Source organism: Phoca vitulina, unplaced genomic scaffold, assembly GCF_004348235.1.
Source record: "Phoca vitulina isolate PV1807 unplaced genomic scaffold, GSC_HSeal_1.0 scaffold17, whole genome shotgun sequence".
NCBI lineage: Eukaryota > Metazoa > Chordata > Mammalia > Carnivora > Phocidae > Phoca > Phoca vitulina.
The window spans coordinates 3,987,355-4,007,679 of record NW_022589720.1 but is presented as its reverse complement, the minus strand read 5'-3'; positions in this window follow the sequence as shown (position 1 = coordinate 4,007,679).

Sequence of the window (20,325 nt, the reverse complement as noted above, 5' to 3'; positions counted from 1 at the left end):
CAGATCTGAGAGAGAGGGTCCTGTGTCTCCCCACCTCTCCGTGCCTTCTGCTGTCAGGTCGACGCAGTGAGTGGACAGATAGGGCTGGCCTCTGGGAAGGCAGCAGGACCGGCCTCATCTCTTCCCTGTGCTCCTCGGGGGTGGGCCCTTCTTGGGAGCAGTGCCACGCAGAGGGGCCAGTCCTAGCTCATCACCACACCTGTCTGCCCCTCAGGGCAGTGCTGAGTGACAGGCAGGGGCTTCATAGGCAGGGCGCCCAGCTGATAAGGAGTCAGTGGGCCATCTCCCCAAGACACATGTATTATTATAGATTTAACGGTGTCTTCACTTAGAGACAAGACTCCTTCATGATGGGACCCCAGGCTGAATTCAGCACCCTGTAGAAGAAGGCTCAAATAGAGAGAGAGAGATAAATTGGAAAAGGTGTAGAAGAATGAATACTATCATATGTGTGTATACAATATATATATATATTTACATATATAATACATATTTCTTTCATATGCTACTTTCTATAGAGATATAAAAATACATTTTTTCTATGAAAAATGTGAAAGATAATATTCTATAAATATGTATATACTCTATTAACGTATTTACATTTTCTAGCCATGTGACCATCACAAATATAATTTTATAATCATTTTTTCACTTAACAAAGAGCTCTAAGCATTAATATGATTAACAGTTTTTCCTGATGGTTGCAAAACATCTCACTTAATCGATTCGACCTTGTCTCTACATTTGTGCACTTCGGACAAGGTGCCTCAGCGCCAGCGCTCTGGCTCTCGGGGCCGGATCGTCGTGTGCGGCGGGCAGTCCCATGCACAGCATTGAGCAGCATCCTTGGCCTCTGTCCCCTGGATGCCGGGAGCAACCCTTTCCAGTGTGACCATCAAAGCTATCTCCACACATGCTGAATGTCCCCCAAGGGTTGAATCACCCAAGGTTGAGAACCACAGATGTAAGGTTTTTTTTGTTTGTTTTGATTTTTTTCTTTAAAGATTTTATCTATTTTTTGGGAGGGGGAGAGGAGCAGAGGAAGAGGGACAGGCCGACTCTGCTGAGCATGGAGCCCAATGTGGGGCTCGATCCCCTGACCCTGGGATCATGACCTGAGCTGAAACCAAGAGTCAGACCCTTAACTGACTGAGCCATCCAGGCACCCCCTTAAAAAAATTTTTTTTTGAAGATTTTATTTGTTTGTTTTTTAGAGAGAGAGCATAATTCGTTTTATTTTGTTTGTTTTTTGCTTTGACTATCATTACACAAAGCTGCCTGAATCTCTTTACAGCCTTCTTTCTGCTTCTATCCAAGCACACCCAGAGGGTACATTCCTAGATGCTAAATTACTATTGCAGAGAAGAAGTATCCATTGAGAACTCTGATCCATTTTTGCCAAATTTCTATCCAAGTGTCATTTTTAAAAAGTTAAAAGCACAACTGTCGCTCACATATATAGGGAGCCTACGTCAAAGATTTCTTTGTCTCATTCAGTGAGACAGCCCGCAGGCTGCGGAGGCTGGTTGGGGAGGAAGCAGAGAGAGGTCCCCAAAATCACGGTGAAAACCCTGGGGGGAGTTGTTCAATCACTTGCACAATGACGCTCTACCTGTGGGCTGTGTCCTCCGTGAGGCTCCAGAACACGGGTCGTCTACATTGCGGTCAGCCTTCCGTGGGTCAGCGTGGACTCTCACAGTAATACGCTAATCAATGGAAACGGTCAGTCAAACCAAACACAGTTACTCCTACTGACTCAGATACATCTCAGGAGGCTATCGCGCTCACCCCCATATACCTTGAAAAAACAGAGCCATCCTCTTGCCTATTTCTGCATTTTGATCTTTTTCTCTCTTACCACTGCCTTCCTGACATTGTGCCAACTGTCTTCTCCCTTCAAGTGCGCCCCCCCCCAAGCATCCACCTGCACAGGGGAGGAGCATCCCTTTCCCTTAGCGCCCATCACCCATCAGACAGGTGCCTCGAGTCCTAGATCCATCTCCCTCACTTCTGTGACCTTCCTACTAAAATGTCCTCACACATTTATGGGCCATTTCCGCTCTGATTTACTCTGCCTGCATGTCCTTCATCGATTTTCCTTTCAGAGAGTCCCACTTCTCCTCATACACTTGCAACCCGTTTATGTATGCGTCATTTGCCTCTTATAAATATTAGAACTGCTTTTTCTAAATTTCCCTTTAATAAAGAAATCGATACAGAATCCAGTCCACCAGTATCTGTGTTCATGGGTTCATGTCTGAGATTTTAAGTTGAAAAGCCCTTTCTCAGTCCTGGGATTACGTCTTCACCTATGCTTCCTTGTAATATATTTAGAAGTTAATATTTTATACTTAAGTTTGTGTTCCATCTGAAGTCCCTTTCTAAATGATGGAAGTTGGAGATACAACTATCCCCCCCCCCCCAAGAGTTAGCCAGTTTTCTTGGCTCTGAATTATTCATGTTTTTAAGTCCTATTGCTCAGATGTGAAGTCTCCGTGTGGAAGAGTCTGATTCTGGCCTGCCTGTTCTATTCCCTTGATCTGCCTGCCGTCTTGGCCCCAGGCCACAGAATGTAAATCGCTATCGATACATCATACACTTCTTTATCTGCCAGAGCAGGTCTCATTTTAAATGTCACAGCTTTTATTTGCAAATGGTAGAGTGACTATTTGTATAGAATTTAGATAAGTAAAAAGGTGTTCTTTTGTTTTATGGACAGTGGTTTTTCATTATCTTATCAGACCAACTATTTTCCTACTAAAGAGATATTTTCACTTCTTTGTGAACACTTGGAGGGCATGGAATTTCCCTCTGTGGAGTGAAAGGCTGTGCCACTTGTCTTAAATATTCTCACCAGGCACGCTTTTCCTATGCCTGAGTGTCTGGGAATGTTTAGGCCCAGGGTCCTAGGGGGGTGTGCAGAAATCGGCTGAGGGAGGGCATCTGGGCACTTGAGTAGGTGCAGACTCTCCTATGCTCATGACACAGCATGATCAGGGTGCTTGCAATGGGGAGTCAGCAGATCTTTATGTATTTGTTTGTTTGTTTGTATTAACCTCTAAACCAGTTTTCTCAAACACAGCTCCTCCAGTCCCATGAGATTTATCAGAGTGTGGCTGGAGAAAAGTTCTTTCAAAATAGGAAGGTTAGAAAATGCCCTGTTACACCATGTTGAGCAAGGTTCTCTGCAGCAGGACTTCTCAGGACCTTTGATCTGTTCATATCCCGTGACTCTCCAAGAGTGTGATGGTTATTAGACCTTGGCATCTTTCTCCAAGATCCCAGTCAACACTAGGCTGTCTAAGCTCTGCAGCCTGGCAAGCACTATTTCCCAGATACTATTATTTTTCAAGCAAAACTGAAAAAGACAAAATGTCGCCAACAGAGCAAAAGAAAATAGCTATAATTAATGGTAATCATTGACAAGAAGAACACGATCCACTCTATCTTTGGTGGCAGTTTCAGTTTTCCCGATTGAGTTCTGTACACTTTCTTGGCAGCCCTCCCCGCTCCCCAGTGAGGAATGCAGGATAGGATTTATCATCCCTCTTTGCCGAGAATGTTGATGATGTCCCGTGGCCATGGGATAGTGGCGCCCACGCGAGAATCTGCATCTGTTGATTGCACAACAGATTTTGTTAGTTTTGCTCTGCTGTGTAAAGTGACAGAACTTAATGGCATAAACCAAGAGCCATGTGTTAGCTTACAGTCCTCCGGGTCAGAAATCCAGCACAGTGCGGCTGGGTTCTCTGCTCAGGGGCTCACTCGGTGAAATCAGGGTTGGCTGCATTTCCTTCCTTTCTGGAGTCTCAGGGGAAGATTCAGCTTCCAACTCATGTGGGCTGTTGGCAGAATTCATTTCCTCACGGTTATAGCACTGAGGACACCAGGTCCTAGGGACCGTGCACACTCCTTGCCATGTGATCCCTCATCTTACGAGGCAGCAACAGGGAATCTCCTTCATGTTAATCCCCCCATGCATCAAGTGTCTTGCTTCAGGTAGAGCTCCATCCCTTTTATGGGCTCGCCTGATTAGGTCAGGCTCACCCAGGAGAATCTCCCTGTCTTGAAGTCAATGTGTTTTGGACCTTAATCCCACCTACAAGATCCAGGCACCGCAGTACCTACATTAGTGCCGATCACATATCTGGGAGACGATTTGTGTATACAGTGGGGTTGGGGGAAGCGGTGGTTGTCTGGGGAGGCTGGGGGAGAAGTCTGCCCACCACCTTCACTTTCTATGGGGTGGGGTAGCAGGACCGCACTTGCTTTAGAACGTTTCCCTGCTGCTAAGATGCTCCATGTGTGTTTGGGGAAATAAAAAATGAGTCAGAAGAGATTTACTCTCAGTTAGAAGTAGTAGAACACATGAGACTTCCAGAGAAGTCGATGCTGACAACCGGGCCACGTTCTTTCCACCTCCAGCAAAACCACTTCCCTTGGGGCTCCCTGCCCCTGCTGTCCTGGGGTTGGAAAGCATTTGCGTAGTGGTTCAATGGTCGCCTTTTAATGTTTTTTTTTAAAAGAGACTTTTTGAAGTCTCTTTAAAAAAAAAAAAAAAACTTTTTTTTTTTTTAAAGGCTCTATTTTAAGCTCCATTAGTTGTTTGTGGCTGAAATAATGCTCAGTGTATGGGGGCAATTAAATCATTCACCATTATGGCACAGCATGCTGTTCTTTATAGGATGTTAAAATCATTCACATTTCGTTTGTCCTTGATAATCAACCGATAGAGATCATCTTGCCATCCCCAAGCCCGCACCCTGGAACGTGTACCATGAATGTCAGATCTTTGCATTCCTTGTTTTCCCTGGCTCACCTGACCTCAACTTCCCGAGTTCCTCATTGCAAGTTTGTAAATGTCACTCTACGTTTTTAATGAAATTCAGCAAGTGAAAACATTTAGCCAAACCAGATTCCGTTGGGTCCCTGATTGGTTGGTGGCAGCTCCCCCTTTCCAGCCAGTGTTGGAGGGGCGCCAGAACTGGGAACTGCTGAAGGGACAGCCCCCTCCTCTCCCCTGCAGGAACCATCTGCCTTCCCACCAACTTCCCACCAACTGAGGAAGCTGCCATGGATTTCCTGTTACAACACGAAGCAAGCCTCCCCTGGGGGCTGAGTGCACAAGCCCTACCGCAGGGTCCCCCTGCTCCGGGGCCGGTCACCGCGTGTCCCCACCATCCCCTCCAAGCTCTGATGTCATAGGTACCACGGGCCCAGAGAGCAGGGCCCGGCTGGGTTTCTCAAGCAGGGCCACGCTAATATCATTAAGCTGCCTGGTTTTAATTTGCAACCACTTCCCAACTGTCTACTTAGAAGTGTTTAAAGCCAAACTCTTTCATTCTTTCCACCATTTACTGGTGATTGGAGAAGTTTAATGATTGTCTTGTGAGGAGGAGGAAGGGACACAGATCAGGCACAGGCAGAGTGATGAGAAAGAAGAATTATAAGCTGGAAGAGAAATGAAAGATAATAAAAGTGTAATTTAAGACATCATACTTGTACAATTACCATGGTGTGTCACGCTTAGCAGGGAGTCTAAATTTATCTCACTGCTGATAGTCCACTGTGAGAAATAAAACTGTACGAAATCTGGGGGGCGTTCCAGCTTTTCTAAACAACTTTATCTAGCGGTTCAGCGTGTGGCCAGGAGAGTGGGGCGGACCTCAGGGCCTTCCGTGGTGCTCAGCCCTCAGCGACCATGCTGCGGAGCGGAGCTGGCTGCCCCCCGAGCCTGCAGAGCCCCCGTCTCTGGAGCAGAGCACAGCTGCCCTGCAGCCCTGCCTCCCATGCTGTGGCCTGTCCTGTCCGAGAACAGGGTGGAGGCTGTGAGGTCAGTTATTCCAGGCCCCTCCTCCCTTCCACGTGCCCACACAGGTGCCCCATGGGCGTGGACGGCACACACCCCTCCCTGTCCGCCTTGGCGGGCCCCAGCTCTCCCCCTTCTCTGTCAGCAGCCCCACTGCCCCTCACACCTCACGCGGGAGGTGTTCCTGGGTTTCTCCCGTGTTCTCTGAGCTCAGATCCCATGACAGGATGTCCTCCTGGCCCTGCGTCTCCCCGCCTCCCTCATCCGGCTGGGCCACGTCTCGGCCGCAGACCACTGGGAGGGATTCCCACCCCAATACCTAGTGTCCTCCCGGGGGCCAGGGGAATGAGTTCCAAATATAAATAACATCACTTGGTGCCCCCGCTCAACGTCCTCCAACAGCTGCCCATCCTGCTTAAAAGAAAATTCAAATATGACAGTGGCCTGTAGCCTGCTTTCTCTGCTGCGGCCTCTTCTCCCCCCTGGCCTCCAAGAGGGGCCTCTCCTTTCTGCCCACTTTCTTCCCCCGTCAGGGCCCGTCCGGGTCCGGGCTGTCTACCCGGAGCACACTCCCTCCAGATCCTCCCACGACACACAGGCCTCTGCTCAGATGTCCCCTCTCCAGAGAGCTCCCGCTGCCACAGGATGGGAGCCCCAGGGGGAGGAGCCCCCAAGGCAAGAGTGAACCTGGCTTGCGCAGGGCAGTCCCACTAACGTCTGGAAAAGGAATAAAGGAAGATGTATCACTTCCCTGATATCGTGGAAGGTTTAACTATTTAAACTAAGAGCCAAGATAGTTTCTCCTCCTAAGTCCAGTTCACCTCAGGACTAAGTACTCTATTCCAAGCAGTATGGAAGTTTCTGGAGTCGCGTTGTCCAATCTGGGAGCCGCTAGCCACATGTAGCTATAGAAATATACATTTAATCGACTTAGGGTAAACCGCAATGAAATATCCAGTCCCTCAGTTACACTATGCACATTGAAGAGCCCACACGTGGCTAGTGGACTAAATGCCCCCCCCCCATTTCATGTTGAGACCCAAGCCCCCAGGGAGACGGCATTTGGAGGCAGGGCCTTTGGGAGGTGAATAGGGTTAGATAAAGTCATGAGGGTGGGGTTCCCATGACGGGGGTAGTGCTCTGCCTTATAAGAAGAGGAAGAGACCAGAGCCCTCCCGTCTGTCCCACGTGGGCACAGACAGGAAGTGGGCTCTCGCCAGATGCTAAAGTGGATGGCACCTTCATCTTAGACCTCCCACCTCCAGAGCTGTGAACAATGTCTGGTTTTTGAGCAACCCTGCCTGCGATGCTTGGTCGTGGCAGCCTGAGCTGCCCGAGACATTAGCTATCCAGCTCCCAGACACGTCTCTGCTGCCCACAGGTACAGATGCGGAGCTCCCGCATCCACGCCGAAGTCCTACTGCACAGGGCGGCCATGCCACGTGGTAGGAGGGGCTCCATCATGCTTTCCGACAGGGTTCAGAGTTGGCCGCAGGAGGATGGACGGGGAAAGGGTATCCGGTTAGTCCCGGGAGATGAACGCACAGGTGCCGAACACTTAGCATCAAAGCAGAGGTGGGCCTAGCAGGTGCCAACTCTAAGCCAAGTTTTTAAGGAGGAGCAGGAGCCACCGGGGGGGCAGACTGTGAGCCATCAGGGGTCAACCCTACCAAGTCTCCTGAAAATAAATATAAATGTACACAGGTGTAAAACCCCAAGCATGTGTCTGCTTACCCATTATCCCACCACTTCCTTACGCACCTGCTTCAAAGGAAAGAGCATGTCCCTTGTGTTCCTTGGCAGGATTAATGTAGAGAGGCACAGCCCAGTCCCAATGCTGGGGGTGAGACATGCTAGTCCGTGCGGAAGTAGCTGAACTAGCGTTGCTGAGATAGAAGAGCTAGCGTGAGATCGCAGGAGGTAACGGATCGTCGCGTGAACAAAATGCCTCTAGGTAAGACCATGAGGGCAGTGGGAGTCCACACGTCCCGCAGACAAAGCACGTTGTGGGAGCAGTGGTCGCAGCTGTAGAGTGGGGGTCCATCCACACAGGGGGGCCCCCCGCGCTCATATAGCCTCCCCCCAGAAGGAAGCTCAATCAGCCTTCTCTCTGCTCACCTGGTACAGTTATTTTTTGCCAGGGTACTTGGTTACCAGCTTGCCCATCATCCAGGAGTTTCAATGTGCTTTCCCGCTGGGCCTTTGCTTCCGTGGGGTCCAAGTGCCTGCAATGCGTATGCACCCAGCTCCCACCCTGGTCTTCCTTCCTCCCCAGCGCTGGCAGGATGTTTCCCGGCAGCGGGCTTCTGCCATGGGAGCCCACACCTTGGAGCATGGTACGTGGACGCCAGCCCTCCGGGCCCTGCACCAGTCCTCAGCTGGGGGCTGGCCTTGCTCCGGTCTTCCTGAACTCCGTCCACCAGCACTGTGGGGAGCAGGGCAATAAGACCGAGGACTTGAGATTCCCCAAGAAGTGCCAGAGGGCACCTGTGGTAATTCAACAAGGGTCTCCAGGGATCCCTGTGAGGAGAGCCGGCCGAGGAGGGAAGGGGCGGCCGTGGGAATGCGGTGCGTCTTGGGGCTGGTCGACGGGAGCAGAGAGGCACCCGGCACAGGCAGGAGCCTCTGAGGCTGCGCGCCCAGAGCACAAGCTCTGCATGTGGCTCCAGCAGCCCCGTCCGTGCCACTGCCCACGGGGAGAATGGGGGCAGTCGCCGGGTGCCGACCCAGCTGAGAGCACTTCTCCTTGCCTGCTCTGCACCGGCCGTTTGTCACAGCTTCTGGAGGCTGTGACTGCTTCCACCGTATATTGTGTGCGAGAGGATGCAGCCAGCCGAGCGTGCGGTTGCATAAATGTGGGCAGCCACGCCAACCTCAAACTGATATTACCGTCAAGGTTGCTTTTTATAGTTCTCCTGAAGGCTTTAGCAACAACGGACAAGGCAAGCTTCATGGTACCTGAACCCGAATCAAGCCCGCATTTTTCTGATGTGTATTTAATTTGGTCTTGGCACAGAGTCTCTGTTTTTCTTGGGTTTTACATCATTTATGAGGTTGCATGGATACACTCTAACAAAACATCATCTATAATCAAATGAGGCTCACAGAAGAAAGAAATGCATGCCAATTCCGACTAATCTTAGCCTTTATGGGAATAGCTATTTGCTCTGAATGATTAGCCAAACATCTGTGTCAACACTTTCTGAGCTGGAGAGAGAGATGTTAATCGCCACATTTACGATGAAATTTCGAGTTCCAAAGAGGGGAAGTGCTCATCGCAAACAAATGTCTCAGCTAAGCTCTTCTGAGTGAAATCTACTCTCCTAATTAATTATAATAATTAAAGGCACAGATATTTGCAAGGGGCGCTTGTGTGCGTGTCGGGCAAAACCCGTTTGCCTTGCCTCACGCTAAACTTTCTAAGAAAATGACGTCCAGTCATCCTCCGGAGACATTTCAGGAAGAAAGCCGTTTCCTTCTCCGCGTGAGACAGAGGCGTGCGGTCTCTCCCACCCCTCTGAACCAGGCATCACTCAGCACTTTCTGGGTTGATAAAAAGACATATGTGCTCATCAAGGTTGGTTTATGTGATTAAGGAAGACCAAAGAATGTCAATAATTGGCTCCGTTGTGAAACATGTCCTACAAGAGAGAGCATCTGTGCTTTGCTGTCGTGCACACAGGGCAGGGCTCGGGGTTTGCTGTGGGCAGCACGCGTCTCCTGGGGATTGCAAACGCTCAGCTGCAGACCAAGCGGCCCCCCGGAGCACACCCTGGCGGCGCCGCAGCGGGGGCCGTCTCCTGTTCTGCCCTTGGCTTTGGCCTCCAGGGGCAGGGCTGCGCTGCTGGGCTGCCGATCAACCTGGCTCATCTGTGACATCCTTTCCTGTCGCCCTTCTGCAGAGTGGACACGGAAGGAAGGGACACGGTGATGAAGCGAGATCTGCACACACGTGGCAGCCGGACCAGCTTCTCAATTTAGAAAGAGTCATAGACGTGGCCGACAAAGAACCAGGACGCTGTTCCTAGCCTGCAGAGAGGCTCATGCTTCTGTTTTCCTGCAACTGGAGGGCTCAGCGCAAATGGGGCATTTCCATCCCATCTGAGCCCACGGAAAGTGCCCATTGATGTGGGGCTCAGCGCTGTCTCTGTTTTATCAGCTGTGTCGTCTGTGGGCACATGAGGCTTTCCCAAGCCCTCCGAGGAGGCCAGCACAAAACCTTTGAGTTATGGGATCAACTCTCTAAACCTAGAGACGAATTCCTTGAGTTTAATAAAACGAAGTTTTAAATAAAATGAGGTTTTTGTTTTTTTTTTTTCTTAAATGTCTGTCCCTATTGAATTTGGCTTCTTCTTAAGCCCCTGAACTGTGGTATGTAGGAGTGAGTGATGGAAATAGAGCAGTCTGAGATACTTCAGTCTCCGATTCCAGTGGGTTCTTTGAATTAATCATGCCAGTTGGATGGAATCCAGGTGCGGATTTGATCTCACTCTGAACAAGCAGTTTTATCTTTTTGTTTCCTGAAGTCTGCCTTTTTGTTCCTCAGAGTTGACCTAGGAGGCAGGTTATCTTGCAGCACAACTGGGGAAAGCAGCCCAGACATAGCCAGGTAAACTCGGTGAGGCTTGCGAGTCTCTTTCCGGACTGTTCCGGCTCACTCCGAGCACGAGCTGGCTGTGGCCCAGTCATTGCATTTGAGGCTCTGCGATCAGCGGACTCAACGTTGTAGAGCTTTCGCCTGGCCCTCTGGGTTCTCCCCACTTGGGTTCATTACAAACCCTCATATTGTTCTGGTTTTTGCTAATTTAACCCGGAAAACCATTTATCAACCTTCACCAAGAAGCCAAAAGCTGACAGGAGAGAAGATTGGGTTTTATTTTATTTCAGGGTTGGCCAGTCCGGAGGCTGGGAGACAGTGCGTGTTTCGAGGTTGAGTGAACCCCGACCTCTGGTCCGACGGCCAGCATCGGGGTGCCCCTGAGCCCTGCACTCCTGCCTGGGAATTCAAGGGCTGAGCAGAAGCTCGGTCCAGTACATCTTCATGGAGGTAGATTGATGCGTCAGCACCAAATGGGCAAGGGGACATAAATGTAGCCAGAGAGGATGTTCAGGTGTTCAAATAACGTTCACGAAGACGGAAGTACTTCCTGTTTTCTAAGCAATTTAATCGTGCACCTTCTGGTCCGTCGGACTCCTCCCCTCAGGTGTATTTGTGACTTCGCTGGAGGGTAGCTCACAGGATGGCAGCCTCCCTGGAGGATAAGTTTAAGGACAGGATGACTGTCGAGCGCTCGGTTGTGGTTCAAAGCTCCGCATCCTGCTCCCTGCCCTTTCCCCGGGCTCTCACATCAGAGCCTCGGGCACCTGCATCCACTGTCCATTTAGGACACTATTACTTCCAAATCCCTTGGTTTTGAAAATACTATTCATTGCTAACAGGTTTGATCAGTGACCCTCTTACTGTTCCAGTCCGCAGAAAGCTCAACAGCTCAGTTTGGCACCTTCTCCTTGAAACAAGTTGCTTTTGAGTCAAAGCTACGCCAACCCCCCCCTCCCCAGGAAGGAAGCACAGGAGTGGGGGGAGGCGAGACCACACATCCAGCCAAGGTCACCAGGGCTCTTCTGTGTCCCTCCCCGAACAACACTGCCGACTCAGTATTGGCACAAAGATAAAGGGGGAAGCCCGCAAACTATTTATTGAACTTATTTATTTGCATAAAAGACTCTAATTTTACAGGAGTCTGTTTCTAGCATTTGGACTAAATTTTGGACATTTTAAACCAGTTAATTGGAGTCATTCAGGAATTATCATAATTCACTCAATTTCTTTCCAAAATGTCCCCTTTTCATCGAATCGGTTACGTGTATTATTAGAGTGATCCACAGCCAACTGTGGATCACAGGTGCTCTTTCTAGTTCAAGTATTTCATTCTGAGATAAAGAAATATATGAAAATGTGAATCTTTGAAACTTGTTGTCTTGAAGTTTCAGTGGTTTCTTTTTCTTGGGACATTGTTCTTAATTTCTGACTCAAAAGGACTGGCCAACCATGCTTTCAATAATACCTTAATGATTTTATGACTGTCCAAAAATAAATAGAAAAGATCAGTAAAAGCAAATGAAGTATTGATGAGACTTCTCTGCCTTCAGGGGCTGTTGGTTCTAGAAATGCATCTTGGGGAGAGGAGGCTTGCAGGAGGGGCTGAGGATGGGCAGGGAGGAGAGAACACTAGCACCAACACTTCCACAGTGACGGACGGAATGACAACTGGAATAACTGAGAAGGGGCTCTGTGTCCTGGGACTGGGCAGGGGCTTGGGTTGGTGCAGGGCAGGTCCCTTTTCTCTGAGCAGGTATGTGGGGGCTGATGGCAGAGGTAGAAGAAGAATCAACAGGGGCGGGGGGTTTAGATGAGCATCCCAGGCCAAGAGACAGCTTCTGTGTTTGTATCCACTTTGCCTTGGACCCAAGTCCCTAAGCCTCCATCTAGGAAATCACTGGGATCCGGCCAACTCCTCAAGCCCCCATGCTACCAGCTGTGAGCCCGCTGCAGGGATGCTGAGGGCCAGCATCAATCCACACACTCCCTGATCTCCCCGGCTGATGTGACTGTTCATCTCCTGGCTTTCCCTATTGTCCGTGGGCACACTCCACTCTCACCACATGCCATATGCAGCACGAGCCCTGCCGCCCTGTCATCTGGTCACATCTCTTCTTCTTTCATGTTGGGTTTCGATGCCTTCCCCATGCAGTGGCCCCTGCATCCACTACAGAGGTTAGCACATAGTAGGTGCTTAGCAGAAGTCAACTGAGTGAGTGGTAGAAACACCCACCAGACCACCTACTCATTAAGTCTCAAGTGGTGGGGAAGAGATGTGAGCTAGTCCACACTTGTCCCCAGGGAAGAAAAACCTTGTCAAGGTGAGGACTCAACATCTCAGTTACCCCTTCTTAAAAATAACCATGTATTTTATTTTATTTTTAATATATACCTTTAAATTTAAGCCATTTCTACCTCCAACTTGGGGCTCAAACTCATGACCCTGAGATCAAGAGTCACGTGCCCTTCCGACTGAGCCAGCCAGGCGCCCCAATAACCAAGTATTTTAAAATTCACTCATTTTAGGGATGCTTGGGTGGCTCAGTCATTTAAGCATCTGCCTTCAGCTCAGATCATGATCCCAGGGTCCTGGGATTGAGCCCCACATCGGGCTCCCTGCTCAGCGGGGAGCCTGCTTCTCCCTCTGTTGGCCTCTCCCCCTGCTTGTGTCTCTCTCTCTCTGACAAATAAATAAATAAAACCTTTAAAAAATAATAACATTCACTCATTTTACCAGTGATTTCTTTTTATTAGCTACTTTTCTGGAAATGAAATATAACTCACTTCCTTTGGACACAAGCTGTCCATCCCCTTCTCGGCCGCTTTGTGTCCCTCCCAAGGGCACTGCCTTCTTTTATCTTGCTTACAGCCTCGTTATCTTCTCCGCTGCTTTTCTCTTCTCCCTGGGCACACGGATGCTCACCGTCTGCTCACATCGCCCTTCCCTGGGATCATAAAGTATATTTCTCCCTCCCACCCTGTATCCACCAACGCTTGCTCCAGATCCCTCTCACACTCCCCACGACAGCTGGACGGGACCAGCGCATAGTTTGGGAGATTAGGTCACTGCGGCTTGTCTATGCAGCTGTGTTTCTGGCAGGGCCCCGGAACCGCTAATCCCATCCCTCATGGTGGGGCCGATAGTTTAGTCTCAGGCAAGCTCATACTCCTGGAAACATGACACATTCATAATAAAGTCCAAACACGAGTCACCTAGCCCTGGAACCCAGCTCCACTGCCAAATGTCTTCCTGCAGCTTCCATGACCCGGGTGGGAGCTTTGGACGCATGGAGACCCTGCCAGCTGCTGATGGAGTGGTTGCTGTTAGGGCCACCACGGCCGGGGGTTGTGTGGTCTGAGGACCTGGGGTGGGCTCTTCTTGAGATGACAAGAGCAGTGGTTGCCATTTCAGTGTAGAGGAGGCCTGGCATGCTGGCCTCGCGATGGCCACTCCTAGTAATGGCCCTGGACACACCTCGTTTGGAATTTGACACGTGAAACAGGACCCATAGAATGGGTCCAAACCAAAAGAGTGTCAAAGGCATGCCCGAAAGGAGTTGGGAACTAAGTAATAGGGAGGGAAAGGGGCTAGTCCATGACTGGACTCTCTGTCCATCTGTGGTCACCAACAGTCATTGTTGGTGGAGGTCTATGTGAAGGCAAGGCCACATCATCAAAACAACGACTCTGGTCAAACACAGACCACACAATCCCCCGGAGGAGGAAGTGACTTTCAAGCTAGTCTACAATCCATGAGGTCAGGGCAGTTGCCCGAGTCACCGAGTTCTCTCCCTCCCAGTGACCTTTCCACCATTTGTTTAAACACCACAGTGCAGGGACACCTGGGGGGCTCAGTCGGTTAAGCATCCTACTCTTGGTTTTGGCTCAGGTCATGATCTTGGGGTCGTGAGGTTGAGCTCCTCATCGGGCTCTGCACTCAGAGCAGAGTCTGCTTGAGTTTCTTTCTCTCTCACTCCGCCCTCCTCTCCAAATTAAATAAATTTCTAAAAAACTAAATGCCACAGTGCAGACAGGTGAGTGCAACACAAGGAGGTGATGCTGGCTTTTACTCTGATATGTCGCTGCTGTGACCCAGGAACCGTCAGGGATGGAATACGATTTTGTAGTTGTTGGAAATTTTACATTCCGGCAACACTTAGGAGAAAGAAAATAACTCATCTGCAGCACCGGAGAACAGTGAGCAGAAATCCAGCCAACCATTCTCGTGTCTGCCCGATGCTCCCTGGCCTCCTCCTCCTCGGCCTCCGCTCGGCCAGCTCAGAAGCTGTCCTGTTCTTTTATGAGCCTATCTCCAGGGCCCCTTGATTTATCCTGATCCTTGTCAGGAAATGCTGAATCTCTTCCCCAGGGTTTTGAACAGGAATTACCTCGGGGGTGGAAGCCGAAAAACATAGGCCAAGGCCGCCCTGGGCACCGTGTTTCCTGCAGTTTAGAGGAAGGGGTCTGGGCTCATGGCAGCCCATGGACAGAAGCCTGAGAACACTTATGTCCAGGGGTCAGTACCCCCTGGGTTCAGAAGTGCTGCCTACTTCCAGGCGCTAGATGTTCACCCCTTCCTTGGATTCTGCCAACCAAATAATCGATGTTTTCCTTGTGCTCATTCACGTCAGGTTTTCTATTTTTTGCCACCAAAGGGGTCCTATTGGACTCCTAGCTTTCCATTGTAGAGTCTAATTGCTTTTTTTTTTTTTTTAAAGATTTTATTTATTTATTTGAGAGAGAGAGAATGAGAGACAGCACATGGGGGGGGGGCGGTCAGAGGGAGAAGCAGACTCCCTCCCAAGCAGGGAGCCCGATGCGGGACTCGATCCCGGGACTCCAGGATCATGACCTGAGCTGAAGGCAGTCGCTTAACCAACTGAGCCACCCAGGCGCCCCAAGTCTAATTGCTTTTTAAAGAAAACTCTCTGTAGCACTAAAGTAAACTGGTTAGATATCAAGCAACTTATTTGAGTCATAAAAATGGCAGATTCTGGATATTGGGTGGAGAGAGTAGAAGATGAGAATGGAACATCTTATTGTGTCAGAAAGTAAGGAATACTAAAAAAAGAGAGAGACAGGGCTTGTGACGAGGACACAGGAGCGACTAGAAGGAGCCCCAAAAAGCCAACCTGGGACTATTTGCATTCCAATATATTTAAGGACGACAATGAGTTCCTGCAAAGTATCCATGAGTCTATGTGAATAAGAAATAGATAGGCTCGGGCTTGCAGCCGAATGCCGAGTCAGGTTGATAACTGTTGTAGGTGTGCTGGGTAGAAAACTTCGCTGGGCAGCCATCGCCATACAGAGAGCTTTAGGCAAGAATCCTCAGTGAATGCTCAGTCTACTCGGGAGCAGGCCTGGGTTTCCATGAGGAGCAGGATATGGCCATATCTTAGAGCGCCTCTGCACAGATTCCTTATTAGATGCCAGGGAAATACTAGTCTGTGCAGAGCGAAGAAATGGGACCACAGCCTATGCTCCGGGCACGACACAGTGCACACACCGGCCCCATGTGAGCAACACCTCGCTGAGAACACGTTCCATGAAAACAAGACAGGCCCGATGCTGAACCGTTTTAGGGGAAAGGAGATGGACGCGCTTGACCGCCGAGGGCAGGGAGTGGTCAACACCGCGGCTCCGGGGCTGGAGGGGGAGGCACAAAGGACATCACTGGGCCCATGGCCACAGATGGAACGTGGGTTGTGGGCCAGATCAGAGGCCATCTCCATGTGACATCCGCTGTAGGGGAGAACTGCACCGTGGCCGGGGCAAAGCAGATCCATTGTTTGGGGGTAAAGACACATGATGTTTGACAGTTGTTGTTAAATGGCTCAGAAAATATTACACACACACACACACACAGAACGAAGAAGCTGATGGATTAAAAGGAAACAGTAGTTGATTCTGAGTAGAGGGTACACAGGTGTATTTGTTCTAGTTTTAAATTTCTTCTCCAATTTTGCAGTTATTTCATAATAAAGTATTAAAGACAACAGCAGAATCAGAGTGATCTCTTCCCAGAGAAGGGAACCCAGCCCTGCCTGGGGGTCACTGTCATGCTACCATACCCTCGTTTGGGAACTTTGCTGTTTGAACTTGGTAATGGTGCAGCAGGCCCCTCACTTTTCTGCCACGTGTCTGGAGACTTTCTCCTTTCTAGGATGTTTGCTTCAATGAGCCCGCAGGTAGCAGAAGGTGGAAAACACCCAGCTGTGTGCCAACAATAAGGCTGGGCTTTCCTGCGGCCTCAGAAAAACTGTAAGTAAATCAGAACGCAAGGGATGTTATTGATCTGGAAAAGGGTTAAATATTCTGGGATGTTGGAAACAAAAGATATTTTAAACACCACGTTTAAGAGTAATTTAGAGGATGTAATTCTGTCCAATATTAGCTGACATCAATTGGAAGTAAACCGTAGCTAAAAACTGAAACCCTAGATTAACATCTGGAAGAATAAAAGAATCCAGTGTCTTTGACCCCAAAACTTCAGGGATCCTCTGGTTTAGAAACAGTCATAGGATCAACCTATATGCAAGCCTCCTTGAGCCCCATGTGACTCATCAGCCACTCCTGCACGCATTACTTCCTTTGTCAGCACAACATCTAGAGCCTAGGGGACTGAGGAATTGCCATGTGGCTGAGCTGAAGGGACGACATCAGGGGTTTGCGTGGGGGGGGGGGGGGGGTCGCCAGACCAACAGCATCTGCATCACCGGGGGAAATTGAGAAAAGCGTATGATCGGGCCCCACCCAACCTGCGGGATCCAAGCTCTGGGGTGGGTTTTAACAAGCCCTTGGGGGACTTCCACGGCCACTACAGTTTGGGAATCACTGGGCTACTTCTCTTTCCTAGTGTATACTTTCGTGGAAATGTCAACTGCTCAAGGAGACAGGCTTTCATCTAGCCCCTATTGCTCCCTGTGACCCTGGGCCCATCAAGTCAAATTATTGGGCTTACTGTGAATTCAGGGAATTTGGCCAGATTGCTTCTATTTTCCACCTCTTTTTTTCTCATTTTGTTGACTCAAAATTACAACACACTGGACTTATCTAATGCAAAGGCGTTTTCAACCTTGCTGCAACATGACAGGCAAAAACCTTGTTCTTTTATTGATGTCTCAACAGACCAGCCGTCATGGGGCATGTCGGATTTCGCTTTGACGGGCACGTGCAGAGACTGGCAAGTGTGTAACAGCCCCTGACGCCCCTGCCCCCCTGGGTCTGGCGGGGACCGTGCTAGGACAGGGGGCTGCTGGTGGAGAGCTGAGGCCACGCCCCAGCCCGGGATGGGGGAGTCCACACACAATTCAGGTGCCTACGGACATCCAGGAGAGCGGCTGGGGCTGGCCTGAAGCGGGGTCCCCACCTGCAGACCCCACTTGGTGGGAGCTCTGCACACACAGGGCTCTGGTGTGGGGAGGTGGGGCCACAGTCCTGTGCTCACTTGCACAGGGACATGCTTCCCTTCTTAAAGGTTGCTCTTTGGGAAGCTGCAGAGCCACGGGGGAATTTGGGGTCAGGTTTCCTCTCTCCTTTGTCTTTTGGGTGCCCGTGGGATCACGCGTGCCACAGTGACCCATGATGGAGTCCACTGTGGCCCATCTAGGGAGGCGGAGACTTCCTCACTCAACTGAGAGGACAGGCATGGGGCAAAGGATCTCCAGCATCCTCTCCCCAATGTACCCCCTCATCTCCCCTGACCAGAGCTCCACCTCTGACTGTTCCCCAGGAACAATACACCCACTCAGGCTGTGACGGGAATAGAAAGTTCTTTACAAAGTAGCCCAAGAAGAAGAGCCCTGTCAGCACAAGTGGGAGGAACTTAGGGAGGGAGGCCTAGGCTGGAACGGCCTTGTGTAGGCTTCTCCCTGCTCCCCATGAGGAAGGCACCCCAAGAATAGGGCTTTACTCCTTCACCCCCAGATCCATGCTTGTTCTCCCCTGCAGCCCCTGCTCATCTGGCCACACCCCCCCCAGGAGAGTTCTGCTGGGGTCTTCCTGGGTCCACTCCCCTCTTTCTTCTTCCACCGTGAGCCCCAGGCTGGCGGACCATGAGCCTGAGTCTCCCCGTCTGCCTGCGTCAGCCCCAGCAAGGGTCTCACCTCCCTGTCTGTGCATTCCATGACCCTCTAAATAAGCTCACCTTCAAACCTGAGAAACAAACACAAAATAACCCATAACATGGCTATAAGAAAAACATAAGCTTCTCTAACTTCCCCAAATGCTCCCTTCCCGATTCTGCCCCCCAACCCCCCACACATAATGAGACCCCATCATTGCTCACGGAGGGGCTGGGTCATTTCTGACTGGTGGCAGCAAGGACTCAGCTGAGTGGGGCGGGAGTTGGGACACAAACATGTCCTGCACTTCCTGGATTCTCTGTTTATGACCTTGGGAATGGGGCTTCCTTCCACCCACTCTGGTTTGCGTTAATTGTGTATTTCATTTCACTTTGGACCAAGACTACTTGTAGGATAAATTGAGGGAAGTGAGGGCCCCTGGTTTATACTTAACAAAACGGGAGATGCATCAGGTTCTTCCTGGCAGCTGCCCTGCCCACATGTCCCCCTCCCCGGGCTCCCATGCCCCGGGCTCCCATGCATGCCATCTCACCATCCTGTTTTGTACCCCAGTGCCTTCATTCGGGGCACACAGTAGGTGCCCAATAAATACACCTGAATGAATCTGTGCACTAGAGATAAGGTGTCATTCTCCTGCCTCCGTGGGAAAAGCAACATTTAAATACGAAATGAGGTAAAATTTAAGCTATAAACCAGAAATATCTCCATAGGCATTTTCAGAGCCATTGACCCTCCTGTGGACGCCCCACCCCCTTCCCAAAGTCACAGCCAATAGGGAATGAGGAGGCCACAGTAGAGTGGGAGGGGCCAGGCAGGTACACCCACACGCGGTGGCTCAGGACGGGCCGCACCTGCCATCAGACGCACGCGCACCTACAGAGCCTGGCGGCCGACGTCACGGGGAGGCCTTGCACGGTCTAAGGAGCAAGGGCCAGAATCAAGTTCAGAAATTAGAGAGCTGTGAATGTAGGCAGATCTCCGCTCCAGCTGGCTGGGGTAACACCGGAGTCACGCACTCCTTACAAAACCCGTGTTTATTCACCCCTCAGTTGTCACCATTGGGTTTCTTCCATCCTAAATTTACGTGGTGCTTCTCTCCATGGCCTCCAGGCAGGGGACACACAAGAATAGGTCTGCAGTGGGACTACTGGGAGAACGGCCAGCCCGCGGGGGTTCCAAGGAACAGCGCAGGTGTGATGCGCGCTCCGGAAGCGGCTCCCACGCAGAAAGGATAGCACCTCCGGGGGTGCACAAGAGAACGTGAGATCTTACTCTAACGAGACTTAAGCTCTGGTGCACTCCATCCCTCCAAACTAACAGGTCTACTGACGGAAAAATATATACTCGTAAAAAAAGAAACAGGAGGGAAATGGATTGTGGGCCTGGAACAAAGGAATCTTGGACCTAGCCCAGTTCTGAAAAAAGTGGGACTGGAAGCCAATCGTGCATGTGAGAGACTGTGTGTGTATATATGTTAACATGTGTATATGTGTGTGCATGTGTGCATGTGTGTGCACGGTGAGACTTGTGCATGTGTGTGCATGTACGCATATGTATTGTGTGTGTATATACGTGTGCTTACAATGCATGTTCACATGCACGCGTGTGTGTACGTGTGTGTGCACGGCGAGACTTGTGCATGTGTGTGCATGTATGCATATGTATTGTGTGCGTGCATATACATATGTGTGCTTGCAATGCATGCTCGCATGCATGTGTGTGTATGCATGTGTGCATGTGTGTGCACGGCGAGACTTATGCATGTGTGTGCATGTACGCATATGTATTGTGTGCATGCATATACATACATGTGCTTACAATGCATGTTC